We start from the raw sequence: 22,929 nt of genomic DNA, 5'->3' as shown, positions 1-22,929 counted from the left end.
CAAAACTAGGTAAGCTTAATGAGTTCAACTTTGGGCATTATTTAGTGTTCCAAAATAATGAAATAATAAGGATGCTTTCATCCCTGGAGAACAACAGATACTGCACTTCTATTAGATAAAAGGAGAAAATAATTGAAGAAATTTGATGCTCATTCATCTGCCCTTAGTAGAATTCAAAAGTGTTTAAGAAATGAAGAAAAATTAAAAATGTTCAGGTAAATAGGAAGCACAATAAAATGCATCATGTTTAACAAAAGCAAGGTCATTTCAGATTAAATTGCTGCCATTTCTCCATGGAATAAGGGATTTTTTTTTAGACAAGAGCAGTATATTTTGCAATCCATCAATACTTTAGCAATTATTGCAAAGTTGAGAGAGATTGTGATAAATGCAGTCATTTTAAAGCATGTAAGGAAACAGACAAAATGGATGACTAAATACAATAATTCTTTTCACCCTCAAGAAAAGCCTGCTGAAAAAGAATATGATTGTGCTTTATAAAATCAGGGGTAGAAAGGGATGCTCATTAACTTTCTTTAATGAAAAGTTCAGCTAAAATCAAATGAAGTTGTAGGCCGTTAGGTACAAAAGAAAATGCAGTTCACCTACCCCATAATTAAGCTGTGAACTTTACAGTTATAGAATATTATTAATATAACAAATGTTTATGGAGTTCAAAAATACTTGAATTTATGAAATTAAAAAAAAAATCTGTGATGGGCTATTCAAAACAAAAATTATATACTTTCCCTAAGCAATTAGGTAAGAGGGAAATTCCAGTCTCATGCAGTTCACCTGTTCTAATTTTCTTGGAAGAACTTAATAAAAAACACCCTGGGAGTTAATATTAGAACTCTTAGAAACTCAGTCTTGGGGTTATTATTATTTAACTTTTCTCTAATTACCTTGGCACATAACGTTTGAGTACAGAAATGAAAATTAGCTGATAAAGCTGAATGGCATCAGGACAGACAGATCTGGTTATAGTATAATCTTAAATAAATAGAATAACAGAAATTTAATGAACTCTAGTAATGTGAACAGCAATGTCATTCACTGAAAGGCTAATGACAAAAACCTGCTGTTAACTCAAAGCATAAGTGAAAAAATGTATTTGAGAAGGAATAGCTGGGTTTGCTAGCCAGTTCCAGGGGTCTCTAAAGGATTGAGAAGGGAGTGGTGTGCAATGGGAAATTCCTTGTTAACAGGGAAAATGCCTAATGCTGTTTTTGCAAGATACTGATGAGATCTTACCCATATGAGATACACAATATTAGATACAGTTCCATTCACCTATTTGTCAAAGCAGGCAAAAAGGCTATTTGAAGACTGCAAAAGGACTCATCTTTTGAAGAAATAAAACAGAAGCTAAGAGGCATTAATGAAGGCTTTTCCCAAGCTGTCTGTAGATTGCATGGTACCTGGAATTAACAGGGAATTCTTCTTGTTCAGATGAGGACACAGCAAATGCTGCTTTCAGACTGATGTAGTCATCTGTCATAGGGAGGGAAGAAGAGTGGAAAGTTCTTGTCATATGCCAGCAGGTAGTGAAAACACAACTGGGGTGCACACCAGAACCTGAGAGGATAAAAGGTCAATTTACATATAACCTTTGAGTTCTCAGGGATTAAACATTAAAAAACAGAAGCTGGTAACTAATTGGCATGGAAGACTTAAAAGACAATGGGAAAAGTAATCATCAGTAAATTTAGAATAAAACTTTGAAAGTAGATGTTTTGGAATTGCTTCCAAACACAACTGGTAGTAGTATCAGTAGTAGACTGTAGCATCAGAGTTCCTTGCTCTTCCTGTCCTAAACAGAGTAATACATGCATTCTTACAGTATAAAGGGAAAGAAGTCAAATTGACTCTTCCTTTCTTATCAACTCTTGCAAACAGAAAAGCAGAATTATTCAGCTAGCTAAAAAGTCACTGAGACTGGGTGTTAAGTGTAGACATCCCAAAGGCCCAGCTGTGTGGGTGAGTGACTTGATGGGGTGAGGGAGCGTGCTAGTGGAGACACAAAAACCAAAAGTAGTGGGAAATGAAGAGTTCAGATTTTGTGTCTCTTCCAACTTCTACAGTTACTGAATCACAGATGAATCACAGAATATTCTGAGTTATAAGGGACCCACAAGGATCATGGAGTCCAGTGCTTGAATGTGAATGGCCCATACAGGGATTGAACCCACAATCTTGCATTTGCTGCTAAGAAGTATATATTTCCATATATTTGTTATTTTATCTGAACAATTGCAGAAATTTACATAGGAAATATTATTGCTAAATTGGACTTTTTAATGTTATCACTTGTAATGTCACTTGTGTACATTCATATACAAGCTTGGAGCTTGATGTTTAACAGCAGATGTGACCAAGATAAAATATTTTGCAGATGTAATTTGGTGCTTGCAGCAAGGAGATGCTGCTGACAGATGAAACACTCATATTTACTGAGTGTGATTCCGTCATCCTGAGACCTAGCATGCTCTTCATTCACAATGGTTTTGTTCTCTGGTAAGTTTATATTTAAATGAGGTTTTATCTTTACTGATCAGAATTTGTGATATTTTAACAGATTCTATTCCGTTTACATCTCAGACTGTGCCCTTTGTTTGTGTGCAGCAATGTTTCCTGATACAGTGTATTTTTTATATATCCTCTGTCTTGATTGATATTGATACAGTTATTGTAATTCTTTCACCAACATATCAAACTAGGTTTTCTAAACTTAAATCAGAGAATCACAGTGCTTGCTTGGGAGTATGAGTCACTGTGTTTCTTTTTGTTTACACTGCAGTGTATCCTAGTTTAATTATGTTTTTTTCTGGGAATCTTAAATAGTACTTCATTATGTCTGTAGCTGTTCTACTTTTTGTTTAAATATTTTAGGATAACATTATTTATAAAAATCAGAGTTCTTGTCCTTTATTTAGGAAAGACACCAACAAAATGTTTCATTAAAGAGGGAGTAGAAATTTATTTCAGTTCTTTTTAACCAAGAAAAAGCTAGCATCTTTGCCCCTCCTCTTGTTTATGTTGCTGTAATATGCGTGCATCCTTTGCAATTCATTCACTCTTTTATACTGCTGAGAACTGAACACCCTATTCTCATTCTTGTCACTGCATTTCATTTTGTTCACTACTTTGATCTCCTTCAAGATGTTGCTTGATGCTGTGCTAATCCAGCATCAGTTGGCTTATTGCTGTTTCAGTATTTCACAGCTCTCCTTTGTTGCTAAGCTCCTACATAAATGAATCATATGACCTTGGCAGTTTCCCTCTGTTAGCACTGCTGTTATTTTTCCTTGAAATCTTGCTCTTCAAATTGTAACAAACAATAGGTCTAACTAAGTCTCTACAGCTGGATGCTTGTAGTTAATTGGAACTATTAATAGACTAGGTGGGGAAAACTGACAAACCAAGTACAGCAGGGACCCTAATGCCCTTAATATAAATGGTTCAGTGGGGAAATTGTGGGGAGGAGTTTTTTCAGTCTTCTTCAGACTTTTCACTGGTATTTCACTCTGGAGATATGTGTTCTGACAAGCTGGTGTAGTGGTATTAATAAAGAACAACTTTGGCTTTTACAGTCTTTTTACTGTATACTTAAAAAATACTTTTGTGCTTCTTGTGGTGTTTTTGGGGTTTCTTTTTTTCCTGGTGTGAACTAGGGCAAAGGACCTTTGTCTTTAGCTTGCCTGCAGATTTGTTTTATTCTGTTCTTGATTTCATTTTTTTAAAATTTTTTGCCCCTTCCTGCCCATCTTGCTGGCTTTCTGCTTGATTTATTCTCAGACCTTTTTCCTTCAGCGACCTTAAGAGAGAGTTAAAGGCCTACTTTTAGAGGTTGGGAATTAGGGATTTTTTTTTTTTTGTTTGCCAACTGGGGTGGTTTTGCATTCTCTTAGAAATAGACATTTAATTTCCTTGAGTATTATTCAGATAGCTGATAACACAACATCTCTATTTTCATACCTGAGGACTCTTTTCTTAAAATATTCTGTGTAGTTTTGAAGTAGCCTGTAGTCAGACATAAATTTGTAGAGAAGAAATAGCCAAAGTCAAATGTGGCAATGGCCATCACAGTCACTCTTCTGAGTCATGTTAGTGACTAGCAGGTCCAGAGGGCTCTCTTTCTCTTTTCTGGGCTGTGCTGGCAGACACTCTTTCTTACTGTCTTAAATGACAGTGTGTTATTTTGTCTGTGCCAATCTGTTATCTCTTTAGGACAGGGGTCATGTCTTCTAAGAATTTAAACCTATGAATGGCAATGCAAGAATAGCTCATAACTTTCTCTCTCTTTACATATTAATTACCTTAGTGTAATTTAAGTGTGTCTTGGTATGTGTCCTGAACATTATTTTTACTGAAGTGTGTCAATTTTCATTACATTAAACGAATACTCATTTATTTTCCTATCTCACCTCTGAGCCCATTTTATTAATGTCAGGATTATTCTTGCATCCCTCTGAGTCTTAAATACTCTGCTTATTTTAGTATCATCTGCAAATTTAATGATCTGACTTATTAGAGCTTTATGTAGACCATTGAATAAAATATGAAAATCTTCTGGTGTTAATCTACAACCCTGTGAGACTTCGCTTCTCAGCAGATGCCTTTCAATATTCCATCCAATCCCCTTTTTTTCCTGGGTATTAATTGATACCTTGGTACTGCTCACCCCTGAAGGCAGGCAACTGCATCAGATTTGGAGTCTTACAGGAAAACCAGATGCCCTAAAAACCCAAACTCATCAAGGATGGGAAAGAGTCAGACTTCAGGGTATGGACTTGCAGATGGGAATGCTGGGTCACAAGTGCTTGATATTGGAGAAAAGTTTTAGTAAAGATGTACTCTATCCACAACAAAGCTTTCTTAATGATAACAATGATCCATCATTTTGGATTTCTTCTGAACCTTTTAAAGCCCCAGCTATGTCAAGACTCTTGGTTTATCTAGGCTAATAACATTTTTCATTTTTAAAAGTAACCAGATTTCTTTAACATGATTTACTCTTTCCATATCCACAATGACTCATAATGATTAAATTGTGCTTATATAATTATATCCTCTAAAATGATCTATAAATGTAACATCTCTTTCCTAAAGATCAGACTCTGGGAATAAAACTTCCTTAATTTATTTCTAGAGATAAAATGCTACAGGTGTTCATGGCAGAATTAGGCAAGGGACTGACAGCTCTGGAAAAGAGATTTGAAACTTGGTAATGGAAGGGACTTTCATTATTATTGGAGTTGTGGGGAATATGACACTTGTAGATTTAAGAGCAGAAGAGCTGAGAGTCAGCTTGGTTTGTGAGTGCATGAACAAACTGTGAGAAGGAACTGTGTGAAGTATTTTTCTGTGAAGATTAGAGATGTGTAACCCTGGGCAAATAAAAGAAAGGCACCAGGCCTTGGAGCTGGAGGCTGGGAAGCCTGTGGTGGCTGACAGTTTGGTGAGCAAGAAGAGTACAAAGCTAGGGAACATTGGGTGCTCATGTAAATAAACTGAATTATCATGTCAAGAGAGTAGGAAGATGGAAGTTTGAATGCTTTTTGTGAGTAAATTAATATAAAGATGTGGTTTTTTTCCATTTTCTCCTGAAATATTCAGTACCTAAAGTCAGGGCTTATAGCTTGCCTTCAGTTTTGGAGTCAATAATCAAATATTTTAAAATACGACCACTGTAGATCTGATTGTAAATCTGGCTATGTGGTGTAATAAATCATGTTTTTCCTAAGAGCTAGAATAGTAGTGCTCAAAAGCTTGCATAATTTCTAAAACTGTTGTGCATTCTGCTCTGGATGTGGTGGGGCTTTTGAGGATGTTTTATTATCTGTTTTGGGATTTTTTACTGCTATACTTTCACCTTTGAATTACAAGAGTTTGAGTTATCTTCTGTTACAAATAGTAAAAATCTAGAGAGTTGAGGTGTTCAATCAAGTGACTGAGGAAAAAAAGACAACTTGGAGAGGGGACTTGACAGTGATGTATTAGTAGCACACCGGCTGTGAGCAGAAAATTGCTGCCATATTACTTCATTGTGGGAGAGGAGGAGCTAAAATTCAACAGCAAAAATTAACCAGTAGCCATTAAGCAGTCAGAGCAAGGTTCAAAACAAAACAGCAGGAGTGGTCCTTCACATATGCAGCTAATCTGTAGAACCTCTAGTCAAAGGATATGGTACGTGCTAAAAACTCATGTTAGGCACTAACAATGAATGTCTGCTCCAGGAGCTTGTTGGTGTCTATTATAAAGGAACAAAGTGTGTCTTGGAGGGGCTTAAAATGAAACATTGAAGGGGTTGGAGGCTGGTAGAAAGCTAAGTGCCCTGTTCTTATATTTCTTCCTCTGACATTGACTTTTTTTCCCCCTTAGCCAGAGTAGTTGCTTTTGTGTTGTGCTCAGCTGCAAAAAGCCACAGCATGCTTGTTTTCTTGGCTGTGGGACGAACAGTGATCTGGTTCACATCTTGATATGTTCCACTTTCTTCTTTGACATGACCTGTAACATGTGCATTAAGGGCCTGCAAGTGAATATTTTATAGTGCTGCTGTTGGTTGCTGATATTACATGATGTTCATTAGTTGTAATCTTCTAAATTCTTGTGCAGTGAGGTTGGCAAGTGAAAACCCTTTAAAGGGAGAAGGAATTAGAATGGCACATATTTCAAAAAGTTACAGCTGCTGTCCTAGGCTTCCCAGTAGGCGTTTCCTAGTCTTTCACTGTATTAGTCTTTTACCTCAAGTCCTGTGTGCTGTTCTAGGCACCACAATGTAAGATTATAAAGCTACTATAGAGCATCCAAAGGAGGACAATGCAGATGGTGAACGGTCTGGAGGGGAAATTGTGTGAGGAATGGCTGAGGTCACTTTGTCTGTTCAGCCTGGAGGAGAGGAGACTGAGGGGAGTTGGAGCAGTCTCCAACTTCCTTGTGAGGGGAAGAGGAAGGGCAGACACTGATTTCTTTAATGACAAGCAATAGGATGGCTTGAGTGAATGGCATAAAATTTTATCAGGGGAGGTTCAGGTTGGATATTAGGAAAATTTTCTTCACCCGGAGGGTGGTTGGGCACTGGAACAGGCCCCCTGGGGAAGCGGTCGCAGCACAAGCCTGACAATTCAAAGAGCATTGGGACAACCCTCTTGGACATGTGGTATAATTCGTGGGGTTGTCCTGTGCCAGGCCAGGAGCTGGATTTTCTGATCCTTGTGGGTCCCTTACAACTCAGGATATTCTATGATTCTTTCACAAATGCAGCTTGATAGAGTAGATGCCTCAAAGGAAAAACACAGGTAATGTTGAGGGTGATGCTAACAATGTGATCCAGGCACTTCCCAGGCTTTTTAGGGAGTCAGTAGCTGCAGTATTTGCTTTTCAGGTGCCTATGGAACCACCACCACACCACCCACCGCTTCTTTTGTATCCTCCATATTGGAGGATGGTGGCATGGGGAGTAAGTGGGCATCAAATCCCTGGTTTTACATCTTACACCTTGCATCTTGGGAACTTAGAGTTTTGTCCGGATTTATGCCTATGTGTGGGTGAACTCTAAGGAGAAGGTGTGGGAGAACAATTTTACAAGGCTGGAAAACTACTGTTCAATAGCCTTTAGTCATCTGCAAGACCTATTTCCAGCTGATATAGCTTATTAACAGTGCAGGCTAGGTATTTATAGAGCCAGAGTCTCTTTCATAGACAAGCTGTTCATACTCTGCAGGACCACATCACTTGGCGTAGGAGGTTGAGCAATCTTTATTGAGGCAGCAGTGTGACCTCAAACCCTGCTGCTAACAGAGGCATAACAGCAATGGAAGATTAACTTTCCATTTCTTTCCCTCAAGGGTGTGAAAATGTATCTCTTTTAGGTTCAGTCTCAAATCAAGGAATGAGATGGAAAAATTCAGCTCTGCTTTCACCATTCCTCAATTATTAGCTAGAGAAACAATTCTATTAAGTCAGATGATACACAGATGATTAATCTTATGTTTTTATCAACAACAACATTTTTAAGCCTTTACAGAGGAAAAAAAATGTGTGTAAATCCCAAAGAAGAGGAGAAAAATAAGTTCTAAGATTTAATTTCTTGATTCACACTTGATATTAACACTTCCTGGTTAGAAAATGCTCTATACTGTTTTCATAATGACATTTTCCAGTCTTGGAATGGACCATCAAGATAAAATAATGAGATCTGGGCAAAAGGACTGTGTAATACACTTCTTGCACTTAATTTAACCTGGACTTTGTTAGTAGACTGGTAGACTAGTGAAAACAGTGATGTAGCTAGTGAAAATAGCCTAGCATATAGAAATGCAGTATATTAAAAATACATTGGCACAATTCAAGATGCTGGGTTCATAACAGCAGAGAGTAGCAGCTGATATTTGAGAATCATAACAGTGGCATAGACCAATGAACCATTTCCTGTAGCACTCAATGTCAGTCCATATGTGATGGTGTGGAAGCTGAAAGCTTAATTTTGTACTTTTAAAAATGGTAATGCAATACTACTAATGTCTCTCATTTCACTCATGTTAGTTAGTTAATATGCAGTTGGGCTTGTGCTGAAAAAAGGGTAGAAGTACAGAAATTTCTAGAAAGAGCTTCTTAATGAAGAGAAGAAAAATTGTAAACTTGATACTGTTTGTTTTTCATGGAGGAGATCCAGAGATTCTTTACTTTGCTTGTACACCTCTGAGGCACTAGACTCATCATCCACGGCATTGTAAGAACAGCCATGCTCCTAAGCCTTTGAGCCATTCAGAAAAGTTCTGGCAAACACTGGGAGATATTTCCAAACCTCTTCAAGCAACAAGAAAACAAAATACTTAGTCAGAAAACTGATTAATTTTGGGCCTCTGGTCTGCTTAGCTCTTGGGAACTCTGAGGCAGAAGCTGATTGTAATTCTCTGCTTCTGAAATCCAAATTTGGTATTTTTGGTGAAAGATACTACAAAACTTTAGAGACTATTTTGCTTATCTGGTTCACTCCTTGGAAGCTTGGTTCAGATTTGCAAAATAAGCCACCACTCCTATGAGGCACCTTGTTTATATTTTTTCGGTGCTAACATAAACCGAGAGTTAGTTCTCTTGTGATGGTTCTATGAGGGAATAGGTCATTATTCAATATGATGTTCTTGAAGATTTCCATTAAAAACACTTTTCACTATCAAAGAATAGTGCACTTTCTTTTCTACTTTCTCTGGTAAAATTGCAAAGCAATCTTTTTGCTGACTGCTTTGAGAAATTTGTGATTGCAGTGATTGAGGTATTGGTGATAGTAGTAGTAGTAGTAAACAAATTCTTTAGGTACTTAAATATTCAAAAAGTGAATCTTTGTATCTAATTGTACAGAGTAGCTGAAAGTGGCAGCCATCCGGGACTCCCAGTTTTCTCCATGCCTCTCACAATCAGAATTTTGTCAGGAAAAAATATTCTGCTATGAACTAGCTTGGAAGTAGCTATTGTTTTACAATGAGTGGTCATTAAATGGGGCTATCTTTAGCTCTCACTCTTGACATCCTCTTTATGTAAGGAAATTGCACCCCTTGGTGTAATTCCGTCAGCAAAATACATGTCATTAAGGTGATGCAAAGTGTTCTGATGAGGATGATGAGGTGGATTGTTTTAGTGGATGGGAGGGAGTAACATATTTACAAATGTTCCTTTCCAAAGTGGAGATACTTATCAATCAGCAGTTGACATCAACTAAATGTGTCTGGCCTGAAGTTGCATGTAATGTAATGTAATAATGGTGATTCTTATGATCAGCTCCCCATATAGCTGGTGGTAAACCATGGCATTTTGGACAAACAGGATATTAAAAAAAAAGAAGCACAACATAGTTAGCTTAGTTTAGCTCTTTAATATTAAATGTAATTCTGGAGCTACATATGCTATATCTGCTTTCTCCCATCATGCAGCATGGAGAGCACAATGTCTACAAACAGAACATTTGCTTCAATCTGAGCAAGCATGTCTCTTCAGGAAACAAAATTAAAATTATAACCTGTCTTTTGCTTGAACCAGCACATTTACAAGGAGATTTTTTTTCTAGTCTAAAGTTATTGGTCAGATACCTCTTGAAACCCTGGTGACAAGTAGAAAATAAATTCCAGTGTCTCAGAAATGTCCAAAAGGAGAACTTAATTTTTTGCTTTCAGTGTGATCATTTGTGCGGGCATTAGACTTATGCTAGACATATTTCTGTTTCATATGATAAAGGTAATGTTATTGTTATATTTTAGCCTATTTGCATTTTCTTGTGGGGCTGTCTTAAAATGTGCTTTATTTTCTTCTGTTAAAAAAAAAGTGTTTCAAGTACTTGGAACAAGTAATTTTAGAACGGGCAGATTAAAACACTGTCATTTGGGAAAGTTGCACAAATACAACAGATACTCTCTGAAATAAAGTTTTAGAGTGGAACTGATAAGAAGCTGTATAATAGGCCAGCAAACAGGATGTCTGTAGTCCATCAAGGATTAAATGAGGTCTATATAAAGCAACAGTGTTATTGTAAAATCAAGACACGTAGGCTGGAAAAGATCCAAAAATAACATTTGAAGATATGTCATAAACAGACCATGTGGTTCTCATAAAAGACTAGAATGACACTGTATTTAGCATATAGGTAAAGCAGAGAAGTCAACTCTAAAGTCTTAGTCCTTGCCTGATTACATCCAGTAAAGAACAGTCAGCATGTAAGGTACTGATTCCCTGTTTATGAAATAGTGCGGTGGCTTTGATATTTTATATTCAAACTGCAATAGAGGTAGTTCCTTGTGGTGTTTTGACCCAGTGCATAGGGCTATGCTTATTACTTGTCACGTTGTCTGAAGAAGGAACCCATGGGATAAAAGCAAAACCTTAAGGACAGCTGAATGAATATGGTCTCTGGTTGGTGCAGGAACAGCTTTTCCTCTAATTAAATCACTGCAGTGGATTGGTAGTGGTTGAATTGTTGACGTTTGCTGTGAACATTGGAAAAAGCAGAGCCAAGAGACAAGAAGTAACCAAAATGGAACATCCTTTCCAAGAACCGCTGCATGTTCCAGGGCACTGTGCCTTCATCAACAGCTTTGACATATTAATTACTCCATATTTAGGTACCAAATTCTGCCTCAGGAAGCATTTAGAAGCCACCAGACAAAATGGCAGTTGATCTCCATGAATTAGCACCTTTTAGGGCTCTGGTGTCTCTGATCCCCGGAATTATCTGTCTCACTGTGGTGAGGGTTATATCTCCAAACATAACAGTTCCTCGAGAGGCAGTCATCTTCAAATGTCTTGGATCTGTCATTTTAGGGTTACAGCTATCAAAGGGCAGCTAGAAGACAACAATATGTCAGAAATTCGGAAAGTATGGGTTTAAGATAAAAACAAACCACAAACCCACAAAATCAAACCAAACCAAACCATCTAGTCATCTCAGCTCCTGTCTGAAGATGCACAGAGAGAAGTAGATTCTGTATTATGTAAGCAGCACATACAGACAAAACAGAAAGAATGCAATAGTTTAGATCTATTTTAATATTGTTTGTTAATCAGACTTTTGAGTAAAGGGGTCTCTTCTTTTACTTAACCTTATTAATGACTACTGGTCTGAGAGATTCGTTCTTTGATTAAAAAAAAATGTGGCAAACGATGCACGAAATTTATAATTTCAGAGTTTTTTGCAATTTTAGAGACCATATTTGGTCCATATTACAATTTGTTAATGATGTCTCTGAAGGTGGTCTCTGTCTTATGCCAAGCATTCATGCCCCTACCGAAGAAGTGACAAGATATTTTGATGGGTGGAATTGATGGTTTATACAAGTCCTAATTGAAGCCTCAGTTCTGACTTAAAGCATGACAAAAGCCATATCCAGTTAATTAAATTCAGCAAATAATTGCAGGATTATCATTCTATCCAGGTTTAAGCTTTTTTAGAGGGGTAGCTGCACACCACTCCAAGGAACAGAGAGGCCTCTTGCCTGCTGGCTTCCTTGAGAAGGAATCAAAAAAGGATTAAAATTCATAAGTATTCTTTGAATTTCTATTTTTAGGATGTGTAATCTGTATTGTAACTTCTTTAGCAAAGAGCACTTGAGAAGGTCAAGATCTATTCAGGAAGCGTCAGAGCTACAGTTCTCATGGGACAAAACACAGCAGTTCTTCCAAAAATAAACCCAGTTACAAGAAAGAATTATTTAAGACTTTTTGAGCCCATCTATTAAATAAAAATCTGTTATGTTCTCTGTCTTCCAAAAGCTCAAAAAATTGTCATGGAATGCATATTCTCTCTAACTGGTTATTTAATTTTTTTTTCTGTTTTTGAGATCTGTGAAGCCCTATGACTTCCCACTAACTTCCAAATGTGGATATATGGCTTAAATCAAGAGCCAAGTATTCTGTGATCCGGTCAATCCAAATCCCAGTTGGGCACTAAGAGTAATTGCAAGTATAGAACATAAATACCAGGCAAAAATCCAGATAGTTAATCTGTTGTATATAAAGTCATTAGGCATTATAGATTATGCAAATTTCCCAGGTATTCAACTTTAGTGGTTGTGGGATTTTTTTTTTCTGTTTGGTTTTTGGGGTGGGCTTTTTAATGCCTGTTTAGAGAGAGAGACATGTACAGCCTGTTCTAATCTAAATTTGAGCAGAAAGATATCATTCATATATTTCAATTTCTTAGAAAACATCATTATTAGGGCTTCAGTTGGTCTTTGGAAAGAAGATGGTGATCTTCCTCCTGCTAATCTATTTTATTCTGATGGGATTGGAACAACTAGATTACAGGGCATTGTTGGAAACTGGAAATACTTGTCTTTTGTCTAACTAATGTCAATGTTTGAAGCAAACAGTTCCATCTGTTTTACCCTCATCTTAGACCAACCAAGATGTTACTGCCAGTTGGAGGAGCCTGAGGGAGTACTCACGTTACATTCAGTGAGCCACACAGATTTACATGAGCCCCAGAGTGATTTACAGCAAACTGCCTGGCAAGGTTCAGTTCTGTGCCCATCCATGGAGGAAGGACACACCTAATTTAGTCATAGAGGACTTTGCTTCAAAGGTTTTCAATGACATTTAACTCACAGTGACTGCATATAAAACATTAGGTGTACCAGACAGGCCTGTTATCTTGATCCCAGAAGGCACTTTTGCATTTCTTCTCCCTTAATATTCAGCTTCCAGGATTTCCAGTGTTGCTGAGCACTGGGAAAGTGTAATCCATTTGCTTTTGGTAATGCAGCATATATGGAAGATTTTTGTGTATAATAGTTTAAAAGCCAATGGAGAGCTGTTGTTTGGTTGGTTTTGGTGGGGTTTTTTTGTTTTTGGGGGGTTTTTTGTGTTTGGTTTTTTTGTGGCAAAAGTTGCTTTATGAAGGAGTGCTATACAATAAGAAGCTTGTGTAACAGTGTCTAAAATACATAAAATTATTGTTTTATAAGTGGAGTATGGAAAATACTTGACATGTCACCCGTTAAACCTTAGGATCTGGCCTAAGATTTGTCAAAGAATATGAAGGGAAAAAGATAATTTAGTACCAATGCAGGATGCAAAAATGAGCAGAATCTAATGTGATGGAAGAAAAAATATTTCAAATAATCTTATTTAAAAATAGCAGTCAATATACCCTTGATGCAAAAAGTTATTAAAAGCTAAACACAGAGAGTAGTTCTAAAGCCCATTTTATTTATTCCTAACACCTCTACGGAAAAAAATTACCCTAAAATAATCCATAGAAAGCATGATTTTTTTCCCCTAGTAGTTCACAGATGGATAATTCATCAGCCAGTTCTCAAAATAAGGAGTGAGACTTTCTTCCTTTTAATTATAATGTATCTGTATCTCTCACAGTAGCTCCCATTTAGGACCAGCTTAAAACTTGAAAAAGTGCAAGAATAAAACTACCTTTCCTCTGCCCTTTTCCCAATTTAATGACAAAGAAAAAGTTTTCTGAAGGAGCTTCTAGAAACTCTTCCAAGATAACAAAACCCCAAAAGAATATTAAATGTTTGGAGAAATTTTAAAAAGAGAGATGGCTGAACGCTACACTTCGTGTTAGGGACAAATCTGACTGTATCAGAGTCTCTTTATGTAACTTAACAGCATGAGCTTGTCATAGAAAACAGTTACTCATCAATCAAAAAAAAAAAAAAGAGAAAGGAAGGTAGTGACTTATGTCTTAGAAATCTGTGCTGTGTTGTCTACATTTCATCTAGTATTTTCCAGGCAAAAATTGTAGCAGTGCATCGCTATTTGGTTATTTAAAGCAGAAACATTTTGCAATCCCAGTGGGTCATAATGTTGAAATATTAATGTCTTCTTCCTTTCTGCTTCTAAGTGAGACACAAAAGTCTTTCACATTTAGGAAAAGCAAAGGATCCGGCAAGACACCTGACTAAACACAGACAATATTAATTTATTTTTTGTGGTTCACTCCCACCCATGTGAGTTAATACATCTGTGTTTTGTCTTTGTTGATCTGTCCTCATTTAACTCTTGACCCAGTCATGTACTGACAACCACCTTTGTATTCAAAGACAGGCATGGAGCTGACTTCATAACCTACTGGAAACACAAAAGCCAAATGTGCCTGCATCAAGTGACACAGTGATGGAGTCTTGCAACAACTGAAGCACAAAACCAACTAGGCCAGGTGAGAAACTGTCCAATACTTTTCCCTAGACTTTAGGAGGGAAGGGGGAGGAAGGAAAGACCAGAGCCATGTGAAACTGGCTCAGCAACCAGGGCCTGCAGCTGTATCAACACCACGTTGTAACTGCCAAATGTCTCAGTGACTGCAGAGAGCAGCTTTTATCCCATCTGGGAATAAGGAGCTATTTTTCACAAGCATTGCCTCCCTTTTAATAAATGAGATATACTAGGATCTGTTTTAATAGTCTAATGGACTTATAATTTGGCTGCAAAGAGTAATTTTGATCCTGCTTTGAAGTCTGCTGGGGCCAATGCAGACACGTTGCGCACATAAGTGAAATGACACTTCAGAGCAATAAAGCCTCTGGAGAAGACACCATTGTCACTGTACTTGTTTTATGCCTTACCCACATATCTCATGGTTGTATATATAGTTAATTAAAGTCAAATAACATGCAGCAAGGAAACTTCTATCAAATTTTGTACCAGATCACTTGCTAGCATAAACATGGAGTCATTGAACAGCCCAGATTGGAAGGGACCTTGAAAGATCATTTGGTCCAACATGTCATAGGAAAGAGATTCTAAATGAGCTAATGTAGCACCCTGGCAATTGCACCTCCAGTGAAAGGAACTCAATCACATCCCTGACAAGCTTCTTCTAGTTGTGGATTATTCTCACCATAAAAAAAATTCTTACTCATTTCAAGATGAGTTATGTGGACTTCATCCAAATTCATATAGCTGCTGTAACAGATGAATCAGAAAGAAGCTAGGCTCAAGGCTCACTACTATTCTTGAGTCCGTAGAATCAAGACCTCTGTCCCTGTAATGTCCACTTCCACAATATTTAGCAATGGATATCAGATAATTAGGCATACATGGCACATAATGCATCCAAGCATAATTTTAGCCAAATCTTTATTGAAACCACTTTACTTTCTAAGAAAAGTAAAACACTTCCTTTAAATCACCTTTTCTATCAGAAAGAACCCTAGTAATGTGTATTCATTTCTTGAGCTGTCAGTGAAACTTGTGTTTGCAAGATTTGTATTCCCTGAGTAAGACTCAACCCATTCTGATATTAAGCCAATATTTAGTTAACTGTCTTTAGACAATTGCTAATAGAAAACTTCAACCTACTTATTTTTATTAAATGCTTCATTAGAAGAATACCTGCCATTCCTCGTCACTTATTGATTGCTAACAATCTTTAATGGTAGCAGAACATATGATAGGGAATCTTGAATTCAACATCTTTTGAATTATGAGTTTTCTGACTATAAATAGAAAAGAACATAAATAGGGCTGCTATTTGTGGTTACGGCAGTGGGAGTTTTGTGTCTTAAAGTTAGGGGAGATCTGTAATGTAGTCTGTGCTTCTCTACAGTCTTGTGTGGCATTTTGTGGACTCTGCATAACCTTAATCATTGGTCAGAACAAGCTAGGGTTTATTTTTATGTGTTTTCCCACAAAAGTTAATAGACAACATTTGAAATTACTTTTCTTTGCCTTAGTGAGTACCTACTTTGTTTTATAGGTTTGGTTTTGTTGAGTTTTCTGTTTCTCAAAGAAAGCTATTTGTACAATGGTGCAATGGGATCAATAAAAGGACTTTCTTTCTTTTCACCTTGCAAGGACTTTCTGTCTTTTCATCTACCACATCCTTGCAAGGAAGGAGTCACAATCCAGCATGATGTCGTTTTTATCTGAGGTGTCAGTTCTTTGACTACTAAGCAAGCAGTCCACTCACTGTCTCCTTCCCTTAGAGAGAAGATGGCAGCACAAATAGAACCACTTTGGCATAGCTTTCATCTCACCATTGGTGTCCAGTGTTGGAGAGCCCCAGTATAACCCATGTTTCCAGGCTTTTTAGTGAGCCACCCTGGGAGAAATGAAAGGAGTTGCAGTGCAAGCTGATGTGGAGCACGCACCCTCAGGGTACAAGGACAAGGTCTGAGCAGTGGTTTGTACTACAAGGGCAGTTCACTTCTTATTGCTTTAGAAATCTTATAGTTCAAAGAATTGTACTTTGAGAACCATTGATGTCGTCTGTGGAACTGGTTTTATATCTATGGAACTGGTTGTATGCATTTCTGTGTAAAAGCTTTTAAAAATAATATTTTAAGAAAATAAATACTTTGAAGTTTCATTTGCCTTTTATTTCATGGGCATTTGATATCAGTTTAGATGGACAGAGAATCTAGGTATATAGAATAGAGGGTTTTCATTTACTGTGGAATTTGATCTGTGAATTGCAAGGGAATGGTTTTGGAGGAAGTGCTAAAATGGTTCCATCCTGGAGACCACAATGGAAATTTTTTTTAAAACTGATATAAATGTTTTAAAGGGTAAAAAAATAGATACATTCAACTGAAGTTCAGATTTTTCTGTCTGAAAAACAAAAAAAGGTATCAAAAAGCAAACACAAAAAAACTCAACCAACAACCTCTTTCATTAGGTTCTTATTGCCAGTAAATAGATATTGATACAACTATTTTTAAGAAGCACATATTTTAATTTTTAAACAAATGCTCTCTTCAATTTAGAAAGCATGCAACTATATTGACTCAAAATACCTAATAACAGTGAATCGGCTTTGCACAATAATAACTTTAAAAAGCTCTCAGAATTAGTGTTCTTGATTTTATCTTTCACTTGTAATATTCTGAAGTCTATTTATACATTACTAAATATTAAAACACCTAAATCAGCAAGTCAATTTGACTTTAACAATGGGCTCAATTTCCTGTGTTATATCCAGCAAAGAATTGGTAATGAAGCACAGAATGTTTCACAAATACATACATACTTCGTAGGGTTGTCTGTCAGTGCATGTGGAAAAGATAAAAGTACTCTGGAGGAAGTTCAAAGGAAATATCCTAGTAACTATGGAAACAAAAGCCCTTCTGCCCTATGTTGAGAAGAAAAAAAAGATTAAGTTAGACTATATGAACATCTTCTTTTTAGTGCCAGTTTGGCCAAGACAGATTTGTCCTGCAGAGTTGATGAGGCTTTGAAAGAGATAATGATGAGATATCTCCATAAAACTCCAAATGCTTTTCTTATGACCTGGGGACAGCCTTGAAACAAGCACCTTACCACATCATTCACTCACATATGATTGAAATCAAGCTCCATTTCAGAAAAGCTCTTCCTTACATTTGGCTGGAATTCCAGATTTTGTGCCAAATATGGGAATTGGTAATTTCAGTTTTAGTACGGCTCAGGGTCTGGGCTTTTTATTAATAATTAAAGAAATGAATATCATAATGTCAGTATTGTAGAAATTACAACTCTGAGTCAACAAATGAGAAACATGAGCATCTATATTCCAGTCCTTACATAAACCTTTGGATAACATTTTATTTTATTAAACATAACCTAATAATAGTTACATAAAGAGGATAATGTAAGAAAGTCTTACCAAAGGACTGGAGTCATTCAGTGTGAGATTTATACAAGAATTCTGATCCATCATGTTCTTCAGCCATTTCACCACTCTAATAGCAATGGGCAGCAAAAGTAGTACAACATTAATAGTACAACATTATGTATCACATGTTACTCTGAAATATCTTTTTTAATTAGTATTTGTTAAATACAATAATGCAAGTTTTCCTTATAAATATTACTTGCATACCTCTTCTAGATTCATTTATTTATCTGTTTCTCTTCTACTCTGAAAAAATATGTGTGCAGGGAATGTTGCTCACTTCTGTTTGAGTGACACCAGTGTCAGAGTTGGGCAACTGGGAAATATTACTCGTCAAAAATCTCCTGGAAAATTGTAGGTATATTTTTAATTTTGTTAATTCCCTGAAGACAACTTTTGAAATGCATCTGTCCTTTCTTCTGGCTTCTGGCTTTCTTCTGAAAGTCTCATTTGCCCATGTGTGAATTTCTATCATTTAGCTTCATCTTTCTTAATTTTGTGTTTTCATTAGGTTACCAACTGAGGTTATATGTCACGAAGTGGATTAATTCCTTTTGCATCTACTTCATGTAAATAATTTGATGTACTGAGTAGTAATTTTGCTCTGCATTAATATTTGTGTAAAAAGTATACTGTACGTAATGCGAATTGCAAGATATTTCTGTAGACTCATCTATACTTTATTTGAAAATTACACTAACTGTTTTTTAAACTTTGAGGATTCAATCCAAATTTTGAGTATTTTCTTTCTATGCTAATGAGCCAGCAATTATTATTAAAAAGTTCTTTACAGGTAATATTTTATATGTAAGTTTTATAGAGATTTTTCTTTTCTGCTATCTCTTTAGGACTTGTGCAAAACCCATACGGTTTTAAAGCTCTATGAGGATTGTAATGACTGCTGAGAAGTGATGTTACTAATTCCAAAAACCTCATCTGAGGCAGTTCAGGACACAGTTTTGCAAGAGATGTCTATGCAAGTCCCACTTGCATTTTTTGATTCTGCATTATGAGCTTACAACATGCCTGCTGTAGCCTCACTCATAATGAATGGAGTTTACTGTAGGAAATACGTAGCAGTAGGATTTACTTAAATTTATCAGAAAGGCTTTTAATTTAGCTAGCAACAATGCCTTGCCAAGGAAAATTCCTCAGAGCACTTTACTAAGATTTCAGTAAATAACTAATGAGGCTTGGTTACCATCTTTTCTGTATGTCAAGAATAGAACTTCAGATAACAATCAAATTATTAGACTATTGTGTTCAAAAATGCAGTCAAAGGCATTATTGTATTCTGATTTTGTGTCATGTAGTTAATTATAACTACATGCCCCAATTATAACCAATTATAACCTAATTATAACCCTTGCCCACAAAAAGCTAAGCAAAGCCAAAAACTCTCCGTAACATACCTTTCTGGTCTTATTCTCTGTCCTTATGTCTCTCTACATAAAATGAGACTTCTTGTAAATACCAAACTTCTGCAGAAGACTTCGTAATTGATAGCTCATCAGACATAATGAATAGCTTTTTCCAGTTTGGGTCCATGGCCCTGGGCAGAGATAAAGCTCTAAGGTCATCCCATTCTCCTTTTCTACTACATGATTATTTCTGTTACAGCAGCACCTTGGAGCCATAATCAAGCCCGAGATTTCTTGATGCTACAGAGCATACAATTGCGGAATAAAAAGGGGTCTCTGTCTGACTGCACTGATGCACAGAGTAGTAAAGAGATGTGAGATGGGTAGAGAGTGATGCAGGAGGAGAATGAAAAGACAAGTGATATGAGACAACCCATGAGTCAGAGGTCCCTCTGTGTACATTTTTGGGTTTTTTCATATCAGAGGTTAAGTTTTTCAGGCTGGCGTGCAGAAGAAGTAGGGTGAAGGGACTTTTCAAAGCTTTGTGGGGAGTTCCTCTCCAGTGGCTGTGTGTGCCAAGGCTGTGATTGCACTTGCAGCTCTCCAGCAGAGCAAAGTACTTCTAGCTGTTCTAAAATCCTCAGCCATGCTGCTTTGATGGTTGGTTTCCTTAGAAAAGGGCACTTGAAAAGCAGACCTATTTGTAATGGATTTCCTGCATTGCAGGACTTGAAGAAAGAAATATCTCAATTGACAATTTACTTTATATTTAAAAAGCAAATTTACTACAATTTTGAACTGTCCTTAAACAGCTTAGTATCATAACACAAGGTGCTGGCTATGTTACACACAGGATGGTATCTAAAGACACAAGCAATGCATTTCAAATTCATTCAAAATTAATTGCAAAGATGAAATTATGTTTTCTTGTTAGTATGTGTCTGCCTACTTTGAGATCTTGTGAATATTATTCTGTACATAATTATTCTTCCATGCGATTTCTTAATTACAGGAGATAAACATCTTAAAAGATAATTAAATTTATAAATTGGCAAAAAAGCCCCTCTGACAAAATTAAAGTTATTTCAATATACAACAGGGTCACAATACTTCTTGTAAGGTTTTAAAGGCAAATGGACTGAGGAGGATGAGAAAGATTGTTTTGATATTGCTACAGTGCTTTCAGGGAACCCAGGGGTGTCTCCATCCATACTGTGTCATGAATCTTTGCTTTAGTTTGAGTAATCTCAATTATCCAACAGTGATGCACTGGGGAAGACAGTGAACTTGTCTTCAGTATCAAAACAGAGGATAAAAATAATCTGTGCTTTTTCCAGGGCTATTTCTTGACCTTTATTTCAGTTGACTGCTTCTATCTTCACTTAAAACCTTATTGTCAGCTGTGCTATTTCTATGTGAAGAAATAACCATTGAAAACTGGACTTGAACTTTACCCTTTTTAGAAATATATCTAATAGTCTTACTTTGCTATTTCTTTCAAGGTATATTCTAAGCTGTAGTACAGAAAAAAAGCTATTATACAACCTAGTGACATAGCTCTAACTTGGAATACTTTCTGCACCATGTCCTCTCACTAGTGTATTTTCTTTATGCTATTCTGGAATCTATGATAATGATGATAATATCTGGGTGCTAGGTAACATATGCATCTATCCCTTTCAAATAAGCATCGATTTAGAAAAAGGTCTTATGACTTTTCAACTTATTTGCCAACTAGTCAGATGCACTACAGTGTTTCAAATTAAACTTAATTTTATGTTCCAGTGAGGGAGTTAGAACTAATCGTGAATTGAAACAAGATGACATCATAATGGATAAGTTATTTCAGACAGCTTCTTCCTTAATATCTCTTTTTGTCTAAGGGGCCTCCAAGTAAGTTGGGGAAACAGGTGCTTTATGGTGGGTGCAAAGCTGATGGGTAGCTGTATCAAGAGAGAAGAATCAATTGCTATTTGTCCCATTGAAAGGATATGTGCACTGGAGACTTTTACTGATCTTTGATTCTGATACAGTTCTGTATTTCAGTAAGGACAATTAGAATCAATTATATGTTCACTGAACTATCCAGTAGTTGCAAGCGAGTAGTAGCTACGACTTTTTCAGAAGATAGATTTGTAATTAAAAATATCATAGTAAATTGGAGAAATAATAATAGTTATTAGTAGTTGTAGTAGTAGTAGTAGCAGCAGTATTATTAGTATTATCATTGAAATTTCTGTAGTTTTTTTGTCTTTTAAATATGTGCAAAGTTCTGTCCTTGGTATCAATCATCAAATGTGGAAAGACAGATTGGGGAATTACTCCTAAGTAGTACTAGTTCCTTGAGAAAATGATCCTACTTACTGTGAGTTCTAACTGAATGTGAACCAAAAATTTGAGACTGTTGTTGAACCAAACATGTTAGGAAATGGACAAAGACATTCAGTGTAACATGTCTATTCTACCCAGTACTATGGCATTTGTAGCACCTGCAGTATTTTGTCCCTTTCGAGTATTACATTGAAGAAATGCCGCTGGATATTTTATGGAAGAGAGCAGCGGAATGTGTTGGAAATTTTGAAAATGTGACCTTAGAGGAAAAGTTGAAAGAAATGTTTATTTGGTTTGGACCATAAAAATCTACAGAGTGACAGAAGTCTTCCAACATCACAGTGTTATCTCCAAACAGGAAAGGACCACAACATTTTCTCTCCATTCTGGTTCTGAGGTGGAGTAAATAGCAGGCAGCATAATACTAAAATAAAGCAGATCAAAGGAGTTTAGACAAGCATCAAATATAACAATAAGGACAGTAAAGAGCAGGAAAACCCAAAAGTTTAATTTAAAGTTTAAACCAATTGGTCAAAAATACTGTGAAGTATTTACAAATAATTAATTCTGTCATGGAAGAGGAGGTGGACTGGATAAACTTATAGGGTGCTTTACACTATTTTGTCTGTTTGTTTCCTTAACAGTTTTTGTCAAAAATTAACGTGACCTTTTAGTATAAGAAGAGAGTAAAAGATAAAGTTAGGAGAAAGTAATTTTTTTTTTCCTTTTAAACAGCAAGCATGGTTTGAGGAAAATCTTCTTATTGAATGGTAATTATGAAATGTGATATAATTGAGAAATTTCAGTGCCATGGAAGAAAAAAAATACAAGTAACTGTTGTAGTGTAGATAACAGATGTTTGCTCTGTGTGTAGAGGCTAATTGTAATTTTTGCCCTTGACAAAGACAAGGAGTGATTTTTTGCAGTTTGATATTTCTAAGGACATTGTAATTGCAACTAAATCCAACATATAGCACCACCTGCCAAAGCCTTCTGTTTGCTGTAAAACTTTTCAAAAGTTTGGTTCCAGTCATTGTCAGCTCAAACATGTAATCCCTAAAGTGATATCATATAGTGCATGATATATGGTATATGGTAAAGCTTCAGTTTTTAAGAAGTGGAATAAAATGGCATGGT

At 36.4% G+C, this 22,929-nt stretch overlaps 1 protein-coding gene across 1 annotated transcript in view; it reads left to right on the top strand.

Moving 5' to 3' along the window:
* The first annotated feature begins 2,423 nt into the window (after positions 1-2,423).
* The window catches only part of DGKB (diacylglycerol kinase beta), a 455,069-nt gene continuing 434,563 nt past the window's right edge, over positions 2,424-22,929 (top strand). Inside the window, exons 1-2 of the mRNA XM_085050831.1 lie at positions 2,424-2,517; positions 14,550-14,665. The gene's annotated coding sequence lies outside the window, so the exon portion shown is untranslated. The remainder of the gene's footprint in view (positions 2,518-14,549; positions 14,666-22,929) is intronic.

The sequence above is a fragment of the Lichenostomus cassidix genome, chromosome 2, assembly GCF_008360975.1.
Source record: "Lichenostomus cassidix isolate B80296 chromosome 2, HeHo_3.0, whole genome shotgun sequence".
NCBI classification, from domain to species: Eukaryota; Metazoa; Chordata; class Aves; order Passeriformes; family Meliphagidae; genus Lichenostomus; species Lichenostomus cassidix.
Note: the sequence above shows the minus strand (reverse complement) of the source record. Positions and strands in the feature narration are given on the sequence as shown.